Source organism: Centrocercus urophasianus, unplaced genomic scaffold, assembly GCF_019232065.1.
Source record: "Centrocercus urophasianus isolate 14NV4802_14NV808 unplaced genomic scaffold, USGS_Curo_1.0 seq_13, whole genome shotgun sequence".
Taxonomy (NCBI): domain Eukaryota; kingdom Metazoa; phylum Chordata; class Aves; order Galliformes; family Phasianidae; genus Centrocercus; species Centrocercus urophasianus.
This window is the reverse complement of record NW_024884475.1, coordinates 37,579,878-37,605,261: the sequence shown is the minus strand read 5'-3', so window position 1 is coordinate 37,605,261 and position 25,384 is coordinate 37,579,878.

Sequence of the window (25,384 nt, the reverse complement as noted above, 5' to 3'; positions counted from 1 at the left end):
TGTAGCACTTTGTGCTACATCTCTTAATTCTTAATTTCATGCTTTCATTCTTTTTACTTCTGGAGCAGGAGAGGAATATCTAGTGATCTTGGGACAATATTTTCTTTATGCAAATTTCTTTCTGCAAAGAATATTAATCTTTGCCACTGGCATTGAACAAGAGTTTGAATTTTCTTTTTAAATATAAAGTTCTGACAGCACAAATGTATACTCTGCTGTATTTATAGGACAATTACACTTATTATTAATGACATTTCACTTGAAAATTATAAAAAAAGAACAACAACAACAACAAAACCCATTCAAATACTATGTGTTCTAGTGCTGTATGTGGTGACAGCATAGGATTAACTGTGTAGAAGTTGTGCCTTTATTTACAGATGTTTTAGTAACAGGTATTTTGGTACAAGGCTGTTTTGTCTTATCAGATTTCAGCATAAAACTACTATTTGTTATTATGTTAAGAGAAATGCACTTATTTGTTATAACCAAAATGAATCCCCTACAAACAGTAGCTGCCAGCTGGTACTGAGTTTTAAAATTGTTATAAATTGAGATTTCCAATTTTATTGGCAAAAGCCCAAGGGGATCTTATTTTTGTTATATGCAACTCTGTTTGCGGAAATTCATTTGGATGCATTCCATCTACAATAAAAAGTTGCATTATGCTGCAGGTGTACTGCACACACACAGTCAATGAAATAATAATCAGAGCCTCACAGGTTTCAGCCATTTTCCATGGCTTAAAACACTGGCAGGCAGTAAACTGGCAATACACATTAGTTTACTGATGGACAGGCAGCTGAATATGAGCCAGCAGTGTTCCCAGGTGGCCAAGAAGGCCAATGGCATCAGGAATGGTGTGGTGAGCAGGACTAGAGAAGTAATCCTGCTCCTGTGCTTGGCACTGGTGAGGCCCCACCTCAAGTACTGTGTTCAGTTTTGGGCACTTCAGTACAGAAGGGACATTGAGGTCCAAAGAAGGGCAACAAGGCTTGTGAAGGGCTTGGAGAATATGACCTATGAGCAGCTGGGGATTTTTAGTCTGGGGAAGAGGAGGCTGAGGGGAGACCTTATTGTTTTCTCTTCCAATACCTGAAAGGTGATTGCAGTGAGAGCGAGGTTGGTCTCTTCTTACTGGTGACAGGTGACAGGACGAGGGGAAATGGCCTCAAGTTGCTCCAGGGGAGGTTTAGGTTGGATATCAGGAAAAAATTTCTTTACAGAGAGGATTGTTAAGCACTGTAATATCCCTGGAGGATCTCTGGGGAGGTGGTTGGGTCACCATTCCTGGATGTGTTTAGAAACCATTTGGATGTGCTGCTCCGGGACATGACTTAGCGATGCATTGTTAGAGTTAGGGTAGTATTGGTTAGGTTGTGGTTGGACTTGATGGTCTTGAAGGTCTTTTCCAATATAATCAATTCTATGATTCTATGTTTGAAAGCAATGCTGGGCAAGATACCCCAGTGACATTAGTATAAAGATGTGACTGGTTTGGTGTGAGAATTACAAAATGACCCTTTTCTCATTACCAGCAACCGCACTTTTCTCCTCCCCTGAGGAGAGGATTTTGCACTGCCACATGTGGGAGAGGGTAATGGCCATCATACTGACACTGCCCATAGAGAGATGCCTCTGCAAGAAGCTGATAAGGAGCTGATCAGTCTCAGACCTTCCTGAGAGGCTGAGGCTGTGATTACCACTTGGCTCAGCCTGGGAAACCACTGCGCTGAATGTCTGCGAAAAAATTACAGTTATCTGAATGCTTTCTAATTCCTGAGTTAAGATAATGGAAAAAGGGCTCTCCATTTTCATTTTGCTGCCTTGAGGGGAAGGGTGTTTTCTTTGTATTTTATGTACTCTTTTTTTCCACTCCTCCCTCTTCTCAGTTTTCCTTCTGAATATCAAGACAGACACATACATTTATTTTCAAAACTATTTTAGAAAACTTTATTAAAATAAGATAGCACATATTATCTGTAAGATGTTAAATCAGAAACTGTGCATTAGCCAGAAAATTTAAAACAAGTTTGATAGGGTACTCAGATATAATCTCAGTGTACTTTAGTGATTCAGTGCACAAAACTGGAACTAAAAAAGCTTATGAATGTAAAAGAAACTTATAACATTTACTTCACTGCCAGGTAATTCATATTCCATGTTTTCTTTTTCTAAATTCTTAAAGATTTTATTTATTGCTTCATTAATATCATCCATTTCCAATGAAATAATTCAGGTCAAGAATTCCCCAGGGGGAAAATGAATTAAAAAAAGCATTGTAGGAATTTGCAGGTTTTTCTTTTTAGAACAGTTCATGTAGTTCAGGGAACCAAAAGGAACAGATGTATGGTTACTATATGTAAAGAAACCATGCACATGAGACCGGTTTGCATCAGAAAAGGGAAGGCATGAGTTACAAAAGGAGATACATTTTGGAGAAATGTTTCTACAACCTTCACCAGAGAACTAGTTGGGTGAACCCAGCACTAAGACACAGTCTGTGTTGTGGGGAGCTGTGGAGGAGTTTTATTGTTAAAAATGTTCTCCAAGAAAAGCATTAGAGAAGGGTCTTTCCCTTTTGGAAGGGTGGGGCCTGGGAACTGATAAGAGCAGCAAGGGAAAATCAGTCTCTGGAGTCAGAGAAGGGAAAGGGAAAGAAGCAGCAGAACTGGTGTCTTTTCCCTCCATCAGCAAAACAGGATGAAATTCCACTAGAACAGGAGAAGAGAAAAACAGAAATCCCTTCTCAAATCACTTATTAGTGAGTTCAGTAAGAAATGGTGGATCTGTCCCCATTCTGGATGGAGGTATGCCTACTATGCTTTCAGGTGAGATTTTCCCATATTCCTCACAGCACTGTCGGAGTTTTGTTTTAGATGATGGAAATAAGAGCATGATTTCAAAGTATGAAAATAGCCAGAACATCTGGCTGATGTTTGGCGCATGGTTATCTCTTCTTAGGGCAACCAGGAAGCAAGGGAGAATAGTGGTGGATGCTAGTAGACTGAGGAGTACAATGTAAATTTCCAGAGGCTATTGTGTTTCTTTGTCTTTTTTAAAAAATCCAAGCATATTGAAAGGAGCCAGACTGCAGGATTTAGAGCAAAGGGGGGAATGCTACACAGAAAGTACTTCAAGCAGTAGTGGACTTGCTTGTTTAAGAGCTTGAGACATGTAATTTACATCTTCCACTCTTTGAAGTTTTGTGATCCATAGATGAAAACGATTTAATAGTCCACATTTGAAATATATTTAAGCCTTTGTTCACCAGAAGCATTTCATCAGTATTATGTATATTAATTAAGTTTACTTCTTCCAGAACATAAAGCAAGCAACCTCAGAGAAAAGAGGTGTGACTGTATATATTATGTTAGCCTCTAAAACAGAAAAGAGTCTACTTCTTTGTATGTTTATTAAAACAAACATAACCCTGAACTGGACATAGGTAGGTGCATTTCAATGAAAATCCTGTTGTTGTTTCTTTCTTTCTTTTTCCTCCTGTTGCTCATACGCATGTAAGTCCTTCATTCAGCACCCTGAACTTTCCCTTTATTTGTTACTGTGGCAATCTGATCATTATTCAGTCTGACAGGGACATGGAGACAAATCTGACTTTATACATTTTATCTATGTCTTCTTGTAAAAGATACAGTTTACCAGCAGTGATTCTACAGCAAATAGGTTAGTGTATCAGAGGACTGGGACAAAGGTTTTTTTAAAACTTATGCAACAAAGTTATCACAGGAAACTGGAAGAAATGGGTCACCAGCTTGCCAGTAATATTTATGGCAGTCCATAGATAAGAGAACTGGAAAGAAGACCCCTCTTTCTTTTGTTAATGCAGAAAGACGAATTGCTGTAGGATAAACTCTGAAGTCACATGCTAGCTTTGTTACTCTGAACATCTGTGCAAGGACATGTTTAATAATGAGGAATTTGGAGGCAAACACATGATGTTTAAGATTAAGATCCTGAATGAAGGAAGGCACACAATGATAGATCTCTGTTAGGAAGATATGGAAGGTAGAAGGGGAACACATAGAGCTGTTCTCTAACACCTAAAAAGTATGTATTTCCACTGGCCCAAATGCTTAGAAGTATTTAGGCAATTTGCACCCATTGATTTCAAGGTCTGAAATAAAGAAAAAACTGGCCTGATGTCTTTGAACTTTGAAATATTCTTCTCTGCTGTATCACAGGAGTAGCACGGGTATCCTCAGCATATGCGTGTTAAATTTAAGGAGTAGTAGTTCTGCTGTCAATTGCAAAACTAACAACGGCAACATTCTCCTTTCTTTCATATGTCAAGCTGTATGCAGGAAAATCAGGCCACATGCAAAAGTGAGCAGCATGCACATCCTATTATACACTACGGAGCAGCCAGCAAATCTAGGAATAATTCCAGTGAAATGACAGTAGTGCCTAAGCTCCTAAAAACACTCCTAGCAAAAAATCTTTGCTTCCAAAGTAGAAATGATCCATGGACTGGAAAGCTGATGGCTCTAATCCCTTCTGTACTATATATGGAAATATGACAAACTGTGTACGTAGCTTATTTTTTTGAATAGCTATGCAATGAGACATGGGTACTGCTTTACTTCAGTTGATTTGTCTTGCAAGAATGATCTCAGAAGCTTCCAATTTGATGATAGCAAAGGTTAATTAAGGGATAGAAAGGCACTGCTAAAACTTAATCTCCCTATTATGTTTTTGCATTTCAATGATGCTAATTTGATTAGGTATAGTTAGAGAGAAATCTAACATGATCAGTGCTCTGTTGTGTGGGCAACTAATTTGAACCGTAAGAGAAATTTCTTTTGATTCCCCAAACAACAAGCTCCTCCCATATCATGCCCAGCTGGACCACACTGAAGAGACAGTTGTTCTCCCCATCATCATCACAAAATGCATTTGGCATTAACAGCCTTCTTGCTCTGAGTTTGAAAGTGTTATTAATGTTCCACAGTCCTTATGGGGGAAGTAGATTGGCAAATTAGACAGCCAACAATAGAGTAAAATTTCCCCCTTGCTCTCCTGCACCCCTAGAATGTCAGGCATTTTATCTGTCTCTGAGTGGATGATCACCCTTGAGTAGACAGTCTAATTGTTTCTATCAATTAACCTCCACCTTTCTGCCCACTGTATTTCCTGTGAAACTGAGGCCACTGTTAGTAGTGAGAGTAGTGAGAGCACTTCACTGGTTGTTTAGATCTTCATCTGATCCCTCTAATTTTTCCATATTCCAAGACTATGGAGAATATAGTGAATCTTTTCACATGGAAGAAAACTTTCATGTGTGAGGAATAAATAACAAAAAAGTATGACATGAACCTTCCTGAGATTTCCTCTTTGTTAACTCCTGTCTGTGGTATTTTTTTCCATGATTCCCCAGATGGTTTTGATTTCAGATCTTCAAAATATATTTTATGTTCCTTCCCTGGCCTCCTTAGCACAACTTTGTTTTGCAAAACCGAAAATATTTCCTGGGGTTATATCTCTGTCAGTAACTTGAAGTGAGGAAAATCCTCTTTAGAAACTCCGGCACTTGTAGGAAGAGGAGCTACTTTCTGCTTGTATCTTGTTACAGGATAGATCATCTTACTGCTTATGTCCCACATTTTTATGCTTTTTCTCTTTGTTAATGATTTTCTGCTTTGCTGTATGTCTTCATTTAACCCTGTGGCCCGTGCTGAAGGTGGAATTCATAAGCAGTAAATATAAACTGTAGGTAATCAATGACAGAAAGCTCGGTGGGGATGTGGTGAGAGATGTCACACACTTCCTGCACAGGGTAGACTTGCTTCTGTTGGAGAGCAGACCTTCCTCAGGTTGCTGGAAACTACAGAGCTGAGCAGTGCCCATCCAGTCTACCGGGAAATTTGCCTGTGAGAGGAAAACTGGGTCATAAAACTGGCTTTATGTCTCTTGACTATCTCAATCTTTGTGTGGTGGAGCAGGGAATGTAGTGGGAAACAAGAAATCACATTGGATTGCTCCTTACTGTTCTTGACTGTCAGAAATGTCCCTGAGGCTGCCCTTGGTCAGACTAAGGCTTGAAGTAGTTCTAGAGTCATCAGGGGTATAGGAAGCAGCAACAGTTGCGTAAATGCTGCAATTTCCAATCTTGTTCAACACCAAAAATAGCTAGAGTGGACCAAAAATAGCAGTGTCCCATTGGTTTTGAATGTCCTGCTATTGGATCTCTGAGTGAGCAGTCTCTAAGATAGGGATCCTAAATTTATTGCTGCAGCACTCATGCATGACAGTACATTCAGGGTAATTTTGTGGCTCCATTTCTGTGGTGAAGAAAGTCAGAAATGAGCTGTGGTAACCTGAAAACAGCCCATGGATGTGCTTTAGGGGAGGAGAGGGGAAGGGTTTTGCTCTTTTGGAAGAGAAAAAATGATGAAAGCTAACATGAGCCAAGACATAAAGTCTCATTTTGCTTCCATGTGCTAGTGCTTGAGCAGACTATTGTTCTGGTCTCAGAGATTGGTTCTTAATTATGTTGAGCAGTGAATGGTTTGAATTATGGCCACATAGTTGGTGAGCACAAGCCTGTTAAGAATTTTGGCTGGAGAACAGCTGCAGGGCTGCTCTGAAATCACAGAAGGTGGCTGTTGCTGGAGGTATTTTCTAGAGCTAAGAGGAGTATGCCCTGCCACCTGAAGTCCCATGCTTGAATACCTTATGTAAGTCTGCCCTTGTCTCTACTTTTCTATTTCAATCTAAAATAAAACATTTTGTATTGATTGTATCATCACATTTAGACACTACCATTTTGGAATCTCCTGTGGACATCATCAGATCCAGATGTTTCCAAATGTCATCATCCATACACTGAAATGATTACAAATAGAGATATATTTCTGTAAGCTGTTGCTACTCATTGAGGATTCCCAGTTTCCACTGGCATGGAGGAGACTTTTATTTTAATGGGGTGGGGATGGTCCCAAGTTTAATACTGCAGATTTTTAAGTTACACACATTGTTGCATGAAGCATTAATGGTTGCAGTCTGTTCTCTCATAAATTTGGAGTGATTTCCAAAGACGCTGCTAATTTTAACACATGTGGGTTGATTTTAATATTGGAATTACATGGTCTGATTACCTATTTCTATCTGTAAGCAGTGGGATGAGAGTTCATTTTACACTCTGAACAAGATATTAAAAGTACAACTCATTTCCAGGGAAGGACTGTTTTTCCTTCACATCACTCAGTTGACCTAAATCATGTGAGAACAGCAGCACTGGTATTTATACATACTGTACACTGCTCTGTCTGGCTAGTGCATGAATGATACTGCCCTCTACTGCAACAAATATCTAATCCGTGCTCTAAGTTGAGCATGGGGGAACATGGGGGGGGGGGGGGGGGAAGGGAAATGAATTACATAGATAACCAGACTCAAAGATACAAGCAGCCCAAGAGTGGTAGAGGTTTGTGCTGGCATCTTCTGTGCTGCTCTGGATTTAAGGAGAAGATTAAGCTCCTAAAGTGGGTAAAAGAAAAGATGTATTACAGCTTGCTGTTATTGTGTCCTCATTAGGAAAGTCGAAACACATTTTTAGATTTTCTTACCTGTTCATCGATTTGGACACAACAATATTAAGTTGGGGTTTTGAAAGTCATGTTTTTGGACACTGTGATGAGTATCACAGTGCTAAAATTTTATGCACTGTTCACACTCCTGCAAATGACAATTAAGAATTAGGAATTATGCATTCAAGAGATGATTAACAAAGTTATGCATCCAAGTGTCAGACCCTCTATCCAGTATGCTGGGTGAATGTTTATTTTGGGAATTTTGGGAACATTATGGAGGTAGTAGGAGAGCTCTGTCTTTCCTTCAGCTGATTTACATTGCATACTGGAAAGAACTAATTTTTGCTAGGGATTTATAGTCCAATAATACCATGTGGATGAAACTATCTTGCTCTTTATTAACAAAAAAATATTCCAAGAAATTGAAATGCACTTTTTCTTTAATTACTGTCTTATGGCAATGTATTACAAAAACTACCTCACTAGTTATTTGTTTTTTTTCTGCCTTTTCTGGTAGATGATATTGACCAGGTAAATTTAAGAATGATATTAACCTAGCCTTTGCTTTGGTGCTGTTGTGGACCTTCCTGCCCTAACCCATGGTTACTTTAACTGTAACATGGTACATAACAAGCATCAATCTTTCACTACTTTCAGAACTTACTCTAAGCTAATGTAGCACGAAGTGCAGCATCTTGGCAAAAATCCCATCTCTGCTGATCTGTACTTTTTGAAAGAGGTGAGGGCTTTCCAGGGGCCGATGCATGAATTTGGTTGTGCTGGAAATACAATACTGAGGATACCACTTTATTGTCTGGATTTGTGAGCGAGAGAAAGTCACATCCTGTCCCTAACAGGTGGGTTTAGCCCAAATGCCTATGTTGGCTTTTTCTTGTGTGTGTTTGTTTATTTTTTATTCACTGTTGTTTATATGCCCTTAGCTAGTGGTTACGATGTCTTCATGCAGATAGTTACAGATCATTAAAATGCAGTGCCGTATGGAATAGCTGAGTGTGTTTAATTTCCTACTGCTCCCCAATGATTAATGAGCATGTTTTTTCCAGCTTCCAGGCTCCTAAACCAGAACTGTTCTTAGGATTATAAAACAGTTTGCATTATATCTATTGTTTTCACTACAAAATCCAGATTGAACAAAAAGGTGAGAAAAGCTTCATACGTTACTGGGTACCCTTGATATCTACAGAAACACAAAGTTCCTCGATACTCCTTTTAGAGGAGTGGACACGAGGACAACAAAGGGATTGTGATTATTTGAAGACTGTAAAAGTGTCTCACAAATCATGTTGCAAAACATTATTATCAAAGCCTATCTGACTGAAGGACATATGTATAAATTTCATTTCAAGAGTATATGCATGTATATATATACACATACATATATATATATAGCCTTGCTAAGTACTCTGTGTCTTTACTCAGAGTTCAGATTTCTCATTAGGAGGCTACTAAATCCCCAAACCACATTGTAATGATCAGCTGGCTTTTTAAGGGAATAAAAATTTAACTATAAGAATAGGCTTCAAATATAGAGAATATGAGTTCTTCTTAAGTGTATACTTCCAATTTTCTCAAGATTTAAAATAGAAGACAAAGTTATTGAAGAAGAGTGCTTGAGGCACTCACTTAGAGATCTGCTGATACCTCATGACAAATTGAAAAACTATTTGACTACCTCTCATGACGTGTCCATGTCATACTTAAGGCTCAAACACTGCAAGAAGTAAAATAAGGTAAATAAGGCCTCAATACTCAAGGGGCCCCGTGGTAGACAACAAATTGTGGATTCTGTGTAAAGTGAAATTGCATTTGACTTTTTTAGAGCAGATACTAACTTTAAATTAGTGGTAACATAGCTGCATCAAAAAGAAGAAAACTTTTACTATCTGTGAAACAATATATAATTAAATTTGAAAAAACATGGACTGTTCTTGATTTCAATCTATGTTAACGGTGATGGAAAGAAAATTACATTTACTTTTTAATTTTTCAATTCTATGTTAGATTTATTTTGGAATGTCAATAATGGATCTTCAGTTTTATTCTATGGAGTGGAATCCACACATAAAATTCCTCTACTGTTAAACCTTCCACTCTAACTAACATTGATAATGTCAATAATTTGACACTGGAAAATTATTCAATAGCTGAATAATGAAAATTATAGTAGATCCAGATTAAGTTAATGCAACTATAATTTTTCTGTTTTTCCTTTTTTTTGTTTTTTCTTTTTTACAATTAGCTCATAATTTATACTATCTATCTTCAATATACTTTCTTACTGACCTGATGAATCTATGACAAACTTTTTTCATTTTCATGATTTAAAAACTCAGCTTTAGGAGAAGCTGCCAGTTTGTCTAGATTTCTAGATTCCAAAACTAATGAAATTGGAAGAAATTGGTCACTGGGGGGTTATCACAATTTTAAATAATATAGCAATGTTGTCTTCATAAATACTTATTGTCTTGTTGGCTAAACAAATCTCAATAAACTCTAGACACAGAATTCATCAGTACTGTCTTCTTAAGAGTTCTTCATATTATTGTTGGACAATGTAAAAAAATACTCTGGGGAAGGGATGCTGATACTGAGAAAAATGTTTCATTCAGCACCATATATTCTCATCCTATGGTGCTGCAAGAAAAGAATTTCTGTCAACATATTACTGAAGTAATACTCTTAATAGTATTGAAAATTGGATGCAAGTGTAACTGAAATTTGGAGGATAAGAAAAATTTCTCTCTGAGTTAGAACTAAAATTAAGCCACTAAGGTCTTACATCTCTAACGCAACTTATCTCTGTGATCTGTTGATTTTGAGCTAGAGTCTATTGGAGTGGACTCCTTACATGGAGTTACACCTCACATCTTTACTGGAAATTTAGTTTCTCTCAGTTGTTCTTTGATAGGAATGAAGTAAAAAATAAGTAAATAGCATAACTGGATCTTTTTGTAAACTCTCAAGATAAAGATACAAGCTGAAACATGACGTGGATTTTCTGTTAATCCACCACATGATTTATTTACTGTAAACATGTCTGAAGCATGAGAAATGATTTCCAGAGGTCTGAACATGAATTTTCTGGTCAAATTGAAAAACATTCTTCTAAAGATCTGTGGACTGATATTGTTAATTTTTTTTTTTTTATAATTTAGAACTGTGAATTCACATGATCACATGGCCTTCTCCTCAATCCAATCCATGAACCCCTGAGCAAATGTACGTTAATCAAAACATGCATTTAGTGCTTCAAAAGGCTGTGAAAAGAATCTTTCTTTCTTTCCTGGTCACTAAAGCACAAAAATAATTCAAAGAGCATTTTAATCTCGCCAGCCAACAGCTTTCTGTGTTCAAGTAGTACCAACAGTGAATTGGATGTAGAAAAAAAAACTTGGCAACATCTTTCTGTTTATACATTTTGAGTTTCTACAGAGATATGATGTGTTGTTTCATCACACATTTTTTGAAGAAAGCAGAAAACAGAAAGGTAAGTTGTGGAATTTGGCAGGTGACTTTGAGAACACCATCTGAACAAAGAGGATGTAGAGGATGCTGTAAAAAGATAAAAAATAACTCTCTTTACGATTATGCACCCAAGTTGTGTATCTGGAGAAGTAAAGAATTAAACTGCGGACTAAATGGGCAAATCAACATATAATCATAGAATCATAGAACCACCAAGGTTGCAAAAGACCCACAGGAAAACCCAGTCCAACCGTCCACCCATCACCAATAGTTATCACTAAACCATGTTCCTCAACACAATGTCCAAACGTTCCTTGAACAACACCAGGATCAGTGACTCCACCACCTCCCTGGGCAGCACATTCCAGTGCCTGACCACTCTTGGATATTTCGAACATGGGTAAGATAAAGCATAAAGCAATTTGCTCTTTTTTTTGGATGTTGTTGTTACGGTTTTTTTTTTTTTGTTTGTTTTTTGTTTTTTAAGTAAAAACAAAAAAATCTCAATCAGACAAAAGTTATTTTTTTTAATAAGGAATACAGAGTGTCAGTTTAAATATTCAACCTAAAAAGCAGCCGTGGTGTTTTCTGAAATAATTGATAGTTTTTACTAGTATGTTCTGTTAATATGATAGTCTCCCTGTCTACTATTTACATGGCTGTCATATTATAAGTGAAACACTTCTGAATGCATTTTAACATGAACCAGTTATTTATTGACATTATTAGGTAATGCAACATTTTTATTCTTTACTCCTTTCTTTCTCTGCCTTTCAAATGTGCTCCCCACTCCTCTATGTGCTCCTCTACCCCAGTCGTTTTGGACCAAATCTTGCACATAAAAGACATCAATAGAAAAAAATAATCTAGGTATATGTATTAATGTACTGTTAATTCAGTGTAATCACAATTCTGTTCCTGCAGTTTCTTATACTGCATTGATTATTTTTGTTCAAGTAAGCTTATTGGCCTGCTCTAAATGGAGGTTAGAATTCCATCTAAAACTACTTTAATGACGGCACCATTCCTGCTTTAAGTAATTACTGCTTTAGAATTTTAATGAAGACAGCTTAACCTGACCTTTGATTTTCCTCCTGCTTGTGATTTCTTACTTATAGTTCTCATGCAGCAAAGCTACTGTAAAACTGTAAAAAGTTATTTTTGTGATTCATGTGATACTTTTAAGTTAGAGTTCTTGTTCTCTTTTGTCCTATTTCCAGAGTTGTCCACATGAGATCAGCATTTTATGCTTTCCATTATTCTGCCTAACTAAATAAATGCTTTCTAGGTTCTTTTTGTTTGTTTTTTTGTTTGTTTTTTTTTTTTTTTTAAGTTTGTTTTTTTTTGTTTTACTTTTCCTTCCCCTGCATGTTGCTGGACATGCTCTTGCTCAACAGTTTGTGGGGACTTTTTAGTTGTTTGCTTCTCTTTTCACTACTGGTAGCAGTGATATATGAGCATTTGACCAAATTCCCAAGGGGCTAAATCTTGTGAATTGCTGGCATTGTATACCTGTGAGGTCATTAATGTATGATTTTTTCTTTGATGTGTGCCTCGTAGTTACAAAGCACCAGTTCTTAAGGTGAACTGGTGTCTCCTGACCTTGGAGGTCTGCCTTAGACCAGGAACCAGATTGTTCATGGCTGTTCAATGCAGTGGGATGGGAGGAAGCAATAATAAGGGGTGAGAGAGAAGGTGCCGTAGAAACATGTGGATTAACAAGACTGAGAAGTGAGTTTTTCTTTTTAATCCTTTTTGGCTGGTCTCCCTGCTTCATTATGTCTAACAATTTAGTTGAAAAAAAATAACAAAAATAGCAAAAATATCAATTTAGTTGAAGACCTGAAGCTTAGGGGAGTTACTAATTGATATCTGAAATCTGTGAGCAGAACAAGCAAAACTAAGCACTGTTAGAAAAGTGTTATGATACCAAGACTTTTTACCAAAGAGTTATTTTATATGTGAGACTTTGAATTGGGGAAAAAGCACCAACATTTATTTTCAATGTGCAGTCTCTATGGTTTAGTAGATTTGATATGAAACAGAACATTCTTTATGGATGATATGCAAAGTGTCTGGGACCTCAAGTGGCATTTGGGATACTCTAAGTAGAATATCCTGTAAGATGCAAGCGTGCTAGTAGATGAATGTGCATTCAAGTACATACCCAACCCTAAATTAGATAGAAGAGTCTGAATTGTTCTCACAGTGTTATGGAGCAGAAAAACCATGTCAGTTCTACCGTGTGGAGCTTCCTAAAGACATGATGATGCTAAGGATGGGTTCTTCTGTGATGCCTACTGCTGCACAAATGCTAAATCCCCGTGTAAGTATGGAACAAAAGAATAATGGTTGCAGTTTTGAATTAGGACTGTAAGGGGATTTAATTTGAATATTTAAGATGAAGTCAAGTATTTGTACAGGAAGCTGGCCATTTACCTTCCTATGTTTGTCTCTCATTACTGCCTAGTTGTATTCAGCAGACATTGAGTTGGCAAACTGTAGTTTTTCAGAAATTTTAAGCAGACTTACTTTGGCACTAAAATACCATATTGCTTCATTTTGCATGCTTGAGTTGTACAATTCCTGGCGGTAAAAATTGCACTTTGGGGTTTTTGCATTCATTCCACTTAAGACACAGAAATCGTAAGTGGCTATGTCTCTCCTGGCAGACTAAAAGTGAAGTGCCTGGTTCCTCCTTTCTCATATACCAACAGAAGGTCTCCGCTGACCTTATAGAATTATAGAATAACCTTACAGTTAATAGAACTCTCTTGACATAGAAGTAGTGCAAAAGAAGGCTGAACCTCAAATGTATTTGCAAGTTTAACTGAGATTCATCAGACTTGGGTCTAATGAAGTACAGTAATTATGTATACATTTGGCAATGTTTGTCTCCTGGTTGATATTTTTATGTTCAGATGTTTTATTACTTACAGATGCCTTGTTTCTGCTTATTTTGCAGATTTCCATTTTTTTAAGCAATTTCATGTAATTTTGCATATATCTAGTAAACATTACAATACTGGGGCATTTCAAATGGTACAAAAATAAATTGGCTCTTTCAAGTTAAAATCTTGCTTCACTGTAAAGTCTATTATTTCTTTTGTTTTTAATTAGCATAGCATTCTTCTTTTTAATGCAGTTATGTATTTTCTTGTAGATACATAGCACAGAAAAAGTACAGCTAAGTTCTTTGCTTACATTACAGTTTACAATATCGTTCCTCATACCAGAGGGTCAATATTTTAGCTTTGTGTTCAGTAAAATGAAATAGTAATCTGTAAATCTTACTCAAATATTTGGGTTTGTCCATTGTAATACCCTGCAAAGTTTTATTAATGTAATTGTGTAAATGAAGGTTGCTTTGAAAAAAAACCCCAAAACTGTGGCATCAAGATTGTTTTGGTGATGTGCTATTTATGACATATTCTGTACATTGAGTGGTTAAACTAGCACTAGAAACATATCCTTCTCTATCAGGCCATTCAGGATGACTGCATTTGGGATTCATTCCCAACTCCATCTTGTTTTTTCACTTGAACATTAAAATATCAGATAGAAAGAACATAATTCACTGCTGTCTTGGGGCTTGATTCACCCGCTTCTGACATCAATTTTATGCCAACATAACTCTACTGAAAATGATGATATTACTCTGATGTTATACTGGTTTAATAGAGTAGCAAATTGAGCTGAAGGGATTTTTCTCGGTTACTTCTAATTTTCTGATTAAAGCAGAGTTATTGAAACTCATAAAATCCATGCAACATTGTTGCTCCACTGTGGGTTATCTACATCAAAAACCTCACTTCATTGTGGGGCTTAAAGAAACTCCCAGCTGGCCTCAGCCCATTTAAAGTACATTCAGTCAAATTCTTCATCAGGATTTTATTTTTTAATTTGCATATTATTTTAGCCACATTCCAGAGTTTTGCAAACACAGTGCTTACATTCACATATCTCTAGCTTGTCCTTCCTCTCTTAACAGCCAACAAAATAGGAGACTACCTTTTTTATTATTCTTTCAAGTTTCACCCTTTGGGTAGAAGAATTTGTGTGTAGTTCGGTTGCACTGACCAATGACCATGATGTAAGGGCTTCCTCATGGATATGATGAGTATCCCATCCCTGGAGGCATTCAAGATCAGACTGGACTCAGGTTCTGAGTAACCTGAAGTAGATGTAGGTGTCCCTGTTCCTTACAGGGGAGTTGGACCAGATGATCTTTAAAGGTCTCTTCCAACTCAAATGATTCTGTGATTCTATGATTATCTCAACCAAATCAACACAGCAGAAAGAAAAGACAGAAGGCTTTATTTAATTATTGTTATTATTATTGTTATTATTGTCATTACTACTATCATTATTGGCACTACTGATATTCAGATCCTGCCCATGCAACAAAAAATAATATATACACGCTGTCTCCCTAAGCAGAACATCCTTCTCTCGATGCATCATTGGTACAGGAGTAGGTTAGTCAGCCATATGACATGATCAGTGTGATGCAGTTAGCCAGCTGCAGTCCAGCCCCAGCTTGAGGCTGCAGGAGTGTGTCTGACTCTCCCAAAGCCTGCCTGAGTGCACATAGGGTGCCTGCTCTATCTGGAGGAATTTATGTAGCAAGCATGTGCATTTCTGCTGCTAAGTAGTTCAAGATCATGAGTCAGAAATTCCTTAATAAGTTGCATTGTTCAGAAATACTGCAGCCGTAAAGAACTTGGGAAGGATTTTGTTTTCTCCTTTTCTGTGCTCTTCTAGTCCTTGTTTTCAGTTTTTCCTCAGCAGTCTGAGAGATGAGAAGTGAATTATTTATTAGTGAAAGCTGAGTATCCATGTCATTACATGATTCCTCAAGCCAGACCTTAGAACCATTAACAGAATACTGAGGGGCTCAAGGTTGAATCAGAAATGTTGGCAGCTCTCTGGCACGTTCATCTGGATTGTTAATGTTTTCTCTTCTGGGAGCTTTCTTTGAAAACATTGCATCACTACTCTCTGGAAGGAATAATTACTGATAGACAGGTTTTTTTCAAAATAAACCAGAGAGTTCTCAACAATGTATAGTCCATTTTACTTCACACTGTATCACAGACATTGTAGTACTAAATTTTCCAATACGCTGTCCAAACAGCCAGTATAGGAGTGGAAGGAAATAATATCTATTCATTCCTTCAGAGCAGAAGTGGAAAAATGATGAGATAGTGACTACATGAAATGATGAGATAGTGACTACATGACCTCTTCTCATGTCTCCAAGAATGTTCAATCAGGTCTGCTTTGATACATAATTGTGATTTGCAGTTCTGTGTGTGCTGTTGGACAGAAGCGAGCAGACTGAGCTCATTTCTGCATGTTGCAATCTGAGGAATGCTAATAGCTTGAATTCCTATAAATGAGTGTAGCAAGAACAGAAACTCTTCTTTAACCTCTGCCTGGAGGGTTGCAGAAGCTGTTCTCTTCAGGACACTTCGGAAAGTCAATCCAAAGTAAGTCAAAGTGCAACCATTGTTCTGTATAATAAAAATGAATTTCCATGAATTACATAGCAAAGGAGTGTAGAGGTCTTTTATTGAATTAGAGACCTCTGATAGATAACCTTATAGAGCCCTAAAATACAGGTCTTTTATTTCATTGGAGACTACCGTCTAGAAGTGTGGAGACTAGGAGATATAAGTTTTATGGGGAAAAAGAAAAGGAAGAATAAAAAAATCATTTAATTTCAGAATAGTTTCTAGAATATGAAGACATGAATGAAGATTTATATTTGTCCTAGTTGGTCCAAAAGGGTTTCTTCCCCTTAATAACAAAGCATCCTTTGAGGATGTTTAATGCATATTGCTGCTGCCAGACACAACCTTTACTTTTTTAGGTTTTGAAATAGACTGGGCCATTTCTAAGCTTTTTTTGGCATATAAAGATAATTCATGTGTTGGACTATAAACCAACTGCTCACCCAAAAGCACAGGAGGCCCGGCTGATGTAGATTAGAAATAAACAAAAGGAACTGGAAATTTTTGTAGAAGCAGTATTATAAAAACCTTGCTTCTATGTTATTTGATGGAAAATATCTTGGGTAATGCAAATAGTCTGTGGAGAATTCTCTGCCTTTTACTATAAAAACTTTAATTTTCTCATCCTTTTACACCAGATAGCATAGAAAACATTAAGCCCAGTTATAGCCTCTTGACAGGGAAGGATAAAAGTGAGAATTAAGTAATAAATCTGGATAATATACTCAAAGAGCACTGGCATAGTAGGGGTAACAACTGCAAACAAGAGAGTTTTCCAGCTGCTCTGTGCCACACAGAAGCATCTTCAAAAACAGCAGCACATGCTGGGTTTGTTCCAAATCTCAGCATTCTTGATGGAGTGTAACAGGCTGTGGTGTCCCCAAAAATAGCCTTTAAAAGCCCCAGGCTGATCAGCATAATTGCTGTCCCTTAAAACTTTGTGCCAGCACTGATGTGAATGGAGGAGATTCCAGCAACACGCCTGTTTCCATGAAGTGCATCAAAGAAAAATGGAGCAGAAGGCAAAATTTGGATGAAGCTACCCTCAGGAAAGGTTTGTTTTTGTTTGAGAGCTGAGACAAACTGTTCATAAATTAATAAACCGAAATGACTGTAAATAGCTATGAAAACATGCTACAATAAATTTGTTTAGAATTCTTTTTCATTAAACCACTTCACATTTGAGAGGATGACTGGAAAAGAAGATCCTGTATTTTTTTAAGAAATCCACAGGCATTACAGCAAATTAGTGAGTTTTCCAGTTCAAATATTTTGAGTATTTTTTTAATGTTTGCACAGGCTCAAGATTTCTGAGCCCATGTAATAATTTACAAAAAATCCCACTATTTCTTGCTTTGCTGAGACTCACCGCATGGCATACAGTTAACACTTTGCTTTAGCATGAGCTGTGGTGTGTTTAATAGATTGCAGAATAGGCAGTGCCACTATTCATATGTGGTTCCTTATAGCAACTGGGATGAGAGCAGACAAAATTTATGTCTTGCTTTCCCAAAGCTAATTGTATGGCTCTGCGGCTATCTGAAAGGAAAGACCACTTCCAGTTTAGCCACACAAACATAATCTCTGTGTATTCTTAAATTTATGAGTGGCTACATTAAAGTGCAGTCAGCCTGGATTACCAAAACGTTGGGTAAGAAGAGGGAAAAAAGATTTGCTTCTCATTATTTTTTCCTCTCACCGTATGTCTGCCTTACTCAGAATTTCCTATACCTGATTCTTTGGTGTCTGTGACCACCAACAGAGCTTCCCCAGCCCTTGCAGTCTGGTTTAAACGTGTGCACTGTATATTCTCCTTGTCCAGAGGGCTCTGGTAAAGGCATTTATCTGCTGAATGACATGCAGACTGCCAGATTCAACAGATGACAGCTTAAGCACAACACCAGTGACCACCAATGGTGTGGTTTTTATTTTGGTATCCTTCTCTTCCTCTTATAATATTGTAGTTATTGACTTTTTTCTTCCTTGTCAAGCTGTTTATTGTGAGTCTGTGAATCCTTCTGCTCTTTCCCTTATTAAGAACTGATCTTGATTTCATGTGCACTAACTTTATGCTGTTCCTCCTCTTGCCTTCAGCATTTGCTTGTGGTTTGTGCTCACATGAAATCAAAAGCAGTTTGAGAACAGATGGGAATAAACAGGCATGCACACCAACATGTGTCTTCTCTCACCCTCCCTCTTTCTCACCTGTTGGCAATTTGCTAACCTCTGTTACATTTAAGAAATATGGCAGCTAAGAAAACACACTGATCATGACTCCCCTTTGTTTTTGCTGTTCTTTTTACAAACAAGGACTGGTACACTTGCGGAAAAGGAAAAGAGATAGGATATGAAAGAAGCAGACTAAATGGACAATCCCAAGTCATCCAGGACAGTTCTTTGGCATCAGCAGCAACCATGCTTACCTGGACTTGAGCAAGGCCTTTGACATGGTCCCCCACCACATCCTTATCTCCAAATTGGAGGGATGTGGATTTGATGGTGGACGACTCAATGGATAAGAATATGGTTGAAAGGCTGCAGACAGAGGGTGGTTATCTCTAGCTCTATGTCCAGGTGGAGGCTGGTATCGAGTGGCATCCCCCAAGGGTCTGTCTTGGGACTGGTGCTCTTTAACACCTTTATCAATGACATTGATGACAGAATCGAATGCACCCTCAGCAAGTTTGCTGACAACACCAAGCTGAGTTGTGCGGTTGACATGGTGAAAGGAAGGGATGTCATTCAGAGGGACCTTGACAGTCTAGAAAGGTGGGCCCGGGCGAACCTGATGAGGTTCAACACGGCAGGCAAAGTGCAGAGTTTTGCACTTGGGCTGGAGGAATCCCAGGCATCCGTACAGGCTGGAAGGAGCGATCCTTGAGAGCAGCCCTGTGGAGAAGGACCTGGGGGTCTTGATAGATAAAAAACTGAACATGAATTAGCAGAGTGCCCTTGCGGCTCGGAAGGCAAATGGTATCCTGGTCTCCATCAAAAGACGGATGGTCAGCAGGGACAGGGAGGTGATTGTCCCCCTCTGCTCTGCTCTTGTGAGCCCCCATCTGGAATACTGCGTCCAAGTGTGGAGCCTCAAGTACAAAAAAGACAGAGAGCTGTTGGAGAGGGTCCAGAGGAGGGCCACAAAGATGATCAGGGAACTGGAGCACCTCTCCTACGAAGACAGGCTGAGGGAGCTGGGCTTGTTCAGCCTGGAGAAAAGAAGGCTGTGGGGTGACCTCATTCCAGCATTTCAATACCTCAACGGAGCCTACAAAGAGGAGGAGAATCAACTCTTTGAAAGGGTAGAAAACTGCAGGACAAGGGGAAATGGTATTAAGTTGAGGGAGGGGAGATTTAGGTTGGATGTTAGGGGGAAATTCTTTACAGAGTGAGTGGTGAGGTACTGGAATAGGCTGACTAGAGAGGTTGTGGATGCTCCATCCCTGGAGGTGTTCAAGGCCAGATTGGATGGGGCCCTGGACAGCCTGGTCTAGTATTAAATGTGGAGATTGGTGGCCCTGCCTGTGGCAGGGGGGTTGGAGCTTCATGATCCTTGAGGTCCATTCCAACCCTGGCCATTCTGTGATTCTGTGATGTCACAGAGGTCCCTTTCACAAACGCATCAGAAACATCACTGTTTGACAATGTTGTCTGAAGACTCTGTCACATTCTGGTAAAGCTGGACATGGCACAAATTAATTTCTTTAGAGATGGCAAACTGCTCTTGCAGGATGGTTTAAGAGCCCTAGGAAATTAAAAAGTTGGATGGAAACAGATTTGTACAATATGAATACATCCTTCCACCATTCTGCATATCACCTCTACAGTTCTTAACAGGGATTTCCTCAGCAAACAACATATGCAGAGATAATAACCTCCCTGCTGATACTGGCAGATACCCTCCTTTCTTATGGACTCAGTTTCATCCACGCATGCAACAGGGAGTGAAATGATTATTTTAACATACTTATTTTTTTTTACTTTCACATCATTCACCAAGTATGCACAAATTGGAAGAATGCCAAATTGTTTACAGAAGATCAGAGATGATTTGAGCCAAAATCTATCAGATGAAGTGCCCTCAAACTTTAGGGGTTTTCTGATGTAGCTATGACTCCAAAAGCCATGACTCAGTTCCTATCTCTGCACCAGAATGAGCGCCAAAATGAATGTTAAGGACAAGCCCTGTACTACGCTGTACTGTGAGTTCCCACTGAGTGCTAGACATGAGAAATCTCCCTGATTCTTTCAGTGTAAAGCTTCCAAGATGCAGGTAATGAACATCATAAATTTGAGCTGAGAAATTTTCTACAAGTGTTCTTCCTTCAAAAATCTCACTAAGATCCTATCTCCTTCCCCTTCCAGACCACCCACAATTACAACCACAAGCCACCCACCCACATGCCAGTCACTCCATCATCATTAGAGGTCATCTGTCATTCTCAGTTTCATTCTAAAAGCACAGTTGCCAAGACAACAAACCACTTTAAACAGATGCTTAATGTCACAGATAGAATTCATATAGTTAGAATTAATATTGACATTTTTAATATGTTTACTCCCTACTGAAAGCCTGCATAATTTGTGAATCTTTGCTATATATGTAGTACCAAAGGGGTGGCTTTGCAGAGATATATGGAGATCAGACATTTGAAGGAAGGAATTCTGAGTTGAAGAGATCAAAGGGAGGCCCTTCACTGGCTCTGGCTGAGCACTGTGGTACCACGGGGTGTTTATATAAAACCCTCAAGCTAGTGTCATCACCCAAAATGAAGAGAATATTGTAATGACATTTCTAGTACTTTCTACTTCCTTTACTTCCTTATATTTTTACTTCTTTATACCTTCCCTCCACCCCCTCACTCCCCCCAGATCATGCTATACACATATTGAAACAGCTAAGCAGATAAGTGGCAAGGATAAGCAGATAAGTTTCAAGTGCATGAAAATAACAGTATTTATCCTCAGCCATCTACTGCTAATATTTTTCTTTAAGTCCTCCAAAGACTAATGCTTTCCTGCTGAGAGAGCTGAAATCTTCACCTATGCTTTTATCAACACTGGCTTTGATCATTTTTACCTTCTCAAACTTATCTGAGGTTCGTTCACATGCAGCCATTATAGTTGATCATCTATTCTCACCACTGAAGATACAGCTCTCACTTGTTAAAGATTTTCTTAATTTCAGACCTGTATGCTACTACTTACACATCTGCTTACCTTTAGTCATCTGTATATTCCCATTGATTCCAGTGAGAATACACACATACTTTAAATTAAGCACATGTGCAAGATTTTTGGAGTTAAATCATCAGAAATAAAGTCTACTTATTATTTTTTACCAGCTTCAACAGCTAGCAGCTTCTGCAGGTGGCTAAACCTGCAGAGATTTAAAAGCCATTTTTACTGAAGAAAAGACTGTAGGTCTAAAATCAGTAAGACTTGAGGAGAGGTCTTGACAATATGAAGGATGTGATTTCTTATGGCAATAATAGTGGTATGAGGTTTCATAGCAAGAGTTGTTCCAAGACAGTAGATCTGGCAACAACTCAACATTTTACTCTCTTTCCTGGAGGCAACATTCAGATCAGATACGGTTTTCCTCCTTTATATGGATCATTGTTATCAAAATGATGAGGCAGGGGGTAAGGGACTGTAATTTTTTATGGGAAACACTTTCAGTGTAACTGGTGCTGTCTTACTTGGTAATCAGAGAGGACTTCTGATTTTTAAATTGCTGAAAAACAAGCACTTGAAGGACAACAGAAGTTTCTGAGTAAAGATTAGGTGAAAAATCAGGTTTAAAAGTCATTTGTAGTGGGAAGATTGACTACGTAATTACAATTTATTTTTCTTATTTCTGTGTACTAGTTTCATATTTAAAATGTTGCAGTGAGTACAGGCAACAGCTCAAATTTCAGTCTGCATTAAGTAGCATTGTAACTGCTCTTCAATTAAAAAAAATAGAAGTTGTAAGTATCAATCATGTTCCCTATGATATTTCAAATTACTTGAATGAATTTTAACCATTACAATTATAATCACTAAAATGATTTCAAAATTCACTGATAGTGCTACTACATATGACTGTTAGCAGAGTGGTCTGTAAGAGAAAATGAAAACTGTAGGAAGATAATCTAGTGACTTCATTTTAATACAACTCTTCATCACTGCTCAAGTGAAACTTGAAAAACTTGTTTCAAGATGTATGAAAATTAACTAACATATTTCATTCCACCACAGCATAGGTCTCAGAATATTGACAGTCCCAAGGGACAGAAATGGTGAGCTGCCGCCATCTGCAGCTGCACAGCCAACATCTGTGTTACTTATTCAGTCTGGAAAACCTGTCTGAAGGAGCAGGATCAGAGGGCAGCTCATATAAGGGCAGATCCCAAGAGATGGGAGGTTGAACCCTGCACCCAACTCATCGCTTAGTTTTCTACTGGGGCTTCTCTCATCCCCAGAGGCCAAGAAAAATGCACTAGCTATTATGGGATCTGTTGGGAATAGAAAACCAAAAGCCAGAGGAAAAGAGAAAGAAAAGCAGAAGGAGCCAAAAAAGTGATGTTTCCCATGAAAAAAAGACCTCAGGTCGGAATTTTTTGGCTGCACAGATGAAATCACAGCCTTGAAAATCTTTAAGTTAAATATCTGATCAATTTCTCTGCTAATTTAGGATTATGGTGGAGTGTTTTTTTGGTTCCTATATTCTGTAGTTAATAATTCCCTTATTTTTTTTATTTAAAAAAAATAAAAAATAAAAGACCTCCTGTATGATAACTGTTGATTTAGGGCCTGAACCGCTGGTCAAGCACCTGGGAAAGGACCCGTCAGACCAAGGAGCACAGGTGAAGGCAATTCAGCTGTGTGACTAGAAGGGGTGGAGACTGGCCGAACCTCTCTTAGACATCATTTAAGGGTTGACTGCCACTGGGGAAGGATCTCTAGTTGGAGCTTCCTCCCTTGTTGAGTTTTCATGCAATCTTTGGAAATTGGTGAGCACTTTTCCTTTGTGATACCATTCCATTTGTGTTTGTTCTTTTGCTACAACGCTCCTGTAACGCCCTTCCACTATATTGACTTTTCTGATTGTTGCACCTTCCTTTCTACTTTGCTTTTAAACTATCAGTATATAATAACCACCATTATGAAAGGTGGTCAAGAAAGATCATAGAGGAGAATACACTTCAGATCCAGGGTCACAAGAAATTTTCTTACAGTCAAAATTCTTCCTTCTCATTTCTGATGTCTTGCAGGTGGGGTGCTAATGAGTAGTATGATCTATTTTCTTTCCAGACCATCTTTGTTATATATGACAGATTTTTCTCATCTTTTTTAATGTGAGCTTGATGGATATAAACCATCCTTGCTCTCTGTGATATGTTCTAAACTTAGACAAAAAGGTAAAAGTATGCCTAAACAAGCTGACCTATGAAATAATAAGAGAAAATAAGCTCATCTGTTTAGCAATCTCTTTTATTACTTTTTTTTTTTTTTTTCTCCATATGTCTTTGTCTTTTTTCAGTTATGTCACAGTGGATTAGGGAATAACAAAGTGAAATATATTCATCTCAAATGGTAAGTAGGGTAAGTGGTGTTACCAGCTGTTTTCCTGTGGTGGGAGGGGTGTGGGAAGTATTCTTCTTCACTGCAGCATTTGTCTATGTCATGTATGAGGGAAGAGCAGTGACTGTTTCCAAGATATTAGGTAGTACCTGAAAATATTCAGCTCCTTTGAAAAGTCTCTGCAGCCTATTTCTTCGTAAAATTCATCTTTATCAAGGCCCAAGAATTTTCTTTTGTAGTGTCTCCAGGATCTGTCCATAAGACAAGACATTTAGAGCAACCAGGACTATGAAAATGCACATAGAAGTGCACATGGGAAGCATTCACAGGAATTTTAAGGGTTGGCCATTTTCACACAATATTATATTGTTATTTACTGTATGATCAAATTGAAATATGAATTTGTAATAGCAGCTGCAGCTTCAAATGGGGAGTGCACTGCTTTCCAAAATTACTCCTCCTTAAAAAGGTGTAACAAATAGTGCACTGTGTGATCTGAACTCTTACAAACTGTTGTTAGCGAAGTATGACTCTAATAAACATAATTTCCCAAATTTTTTGAGTAGGTTTTGTTTAAAAAAAAAAAAAAAAAAGTGTATGTACGTATGTATATGCGTATATGAAATGAGATAGCTCATCTCAATTTTTGAGGAAAGAGATTAAGATGGTGGATATTCAGCTGGCAGTAGTAAGACTAAGTCCATATGGAACACTTTCATGATTTGGTTGAGGGTTTCTATACCACCGCATTCCTGTTTCACTGTAAGCAAAACAAAACAGTGACAAGTCATACATTCATTCAAGTGTTTTACTCTTTCCCTTTAATCAGTTACTTTGCCAGAAAAACTGTGGAACATCCAGCAGATGACATAACTGTGAATAAATAAATATTTATTCAAATCCCCTACTTGCAGTCACTTCGCAGTAACAAAATACCGGAGCCAGCTGGATTTCTGGAAAGCAGGATGCATCCAGAAGTTTTGCAAGTTATGCAGAATTATGCCTGTTTATTTAAACCTTTGGAAGTAGATGTGTGTGTGTGTAACTGTGTCTACCTGTGTGTGTCTATCGAAAGGCATAGGTTCATAACCTGTATCACAAACCTCATGGACTTTACTAGCATAATTTATCCTGAGCATAAGAATATGTAAGATGGTCTTATGTGGATATTAATTTTATATAACTGGTGTACATTAATTTATAAGAGCTGAAGCGATTCTACTATTTGTATGTTTGACATGAGAAAGCTAGATAGAAAGGAGCAAA